This window comes from Octodon degus, unplaced genomic scaffold (genome assembly GCF_000260255.1).
Source record: "Octodon degus isolate 3935 unplaced genomic scaffold, OctDeg1.0 scaffold00048, whole genome shotgun sequence".
Taxonomy (NCBI): Eukaryota; Metazoa; Chordata; class Mammalia; order Rodentia; family Octodontidae; genus Octodon; species Octodon degus.
In genome coordinates this window covers 5434910-5436097 of record NW_004524624.1, presented here as the reverse complement: position 1 = coordinate 5436097, position 1188 = coordinate 5434910, and the positions used below count along the sequence as shown (strand labels likewise).

The 1188-nt window shown below is 38.2% G+C and overlaps 1 protein-coding gene across 3 annotated transcripts in view; it reads left to right on the top strand.

Moving 5' to 3' along the window:
- The window catches only part of Znf346 (zinc finger protein 346), a 45668-nt gene that overhangs the window by 12860 nt on the left and 31620 nt on the right, over positions 1–1188 (top strand). The gene's annotated exons all lie outside the window — the stretch shown is intronic.

The window sequence follows — 1188 nt, the reverse complement described above, 5'->3', positions numbered from 1 at the left end:
GCTTTGCTAAGCTTGTTCCAAGTAGGTGCTTTAGACCACTGAGCCATCTCACCAGCCCCCTGAGACATGATTGTTCTGTCCAGTTATATACTTGCTTTTGGGGGTGTCTTTTAACCAGAATTCCCACCCCTGTATTCATTTTGTTTTATATTCAACTTTACCTCTTGTGCTAAACTTCAAAATTTGGAAGATCCCCAAATTCTTGCCTTTGCTGACATTATTCCTACCTCAGAAAAGCAAAGTTTTGTAATCCAGGCCCAATAGTTAAGTACAGGCTAATACTATGTTACCTATAGTGTAAAATTAGGCCATTTTAGATAAGTCACATCTAAAACCCAGAACAGTGAGAGGCCAGGCATGGTGGTACATGACTGTAGTCCCAGTTCTTTGAGAGACTGAGGCAAAAAGATCATAAATTCACAGCCAGCCTTGAGCAATACTTTTTAAAATAGTAAAAAATTTTATTTTATTTTATTTTTATTTATTTATTTATTTATTTTTTCTGGAACCGGGGATTGAACTCAGGTCCTGGTGCTTGCCAGGGAAGTGCTTATTCTACTGAGCTAACTCCCCAGCCCAGTAAAAAATTTTAAAGGAGTAAAAAAAATTGTTTTCTTTTCAAATCTTTTAGTCTCCTGATTCTACCCGGGATGAAGTCTCAGATACTACCATATTTTAAAACTTCTTCAGTGGGGCATGTTAGCACACACCTATCATCATAGAACAGGAGAGGCTGAGGCAGGAGGGTGTGAGTCCATTACCATCCTGAACTACACTGCAAGAGTCTGTCTCCAAAACAAAATAAAAATCCCTTTCTTTTTCTTTTTCTTTTCTTTTTTTTTTTTTTTTTTTTTTTTTTGTGGCAGTACCAGGGATTGAACTCAGGACCTTGTGCTTGCCAGTTGCCAGGCAGGCACTTGTGCCACTGAGTTATAGCCCCAGCACCACCCCCCTCTCTTTATTTATTTATTTATTATTTATTTATTTTTAGATGTAGTCTTTGCATATTGCCCAGGCTGAGCTCCAGGACTCATAGGATCCTCTTGCCTCAGCCTCCCAAGTAACTGGGGCTGTTGGTGCACATTGATTGTCATGTCTGACTTCTTACTCTTCTTAGGGAATGCACCAATCCTTTGGCACTAATATCTGGCTGAATTTTTTTTCATTTTTATTTTATTTTTTTTTTAA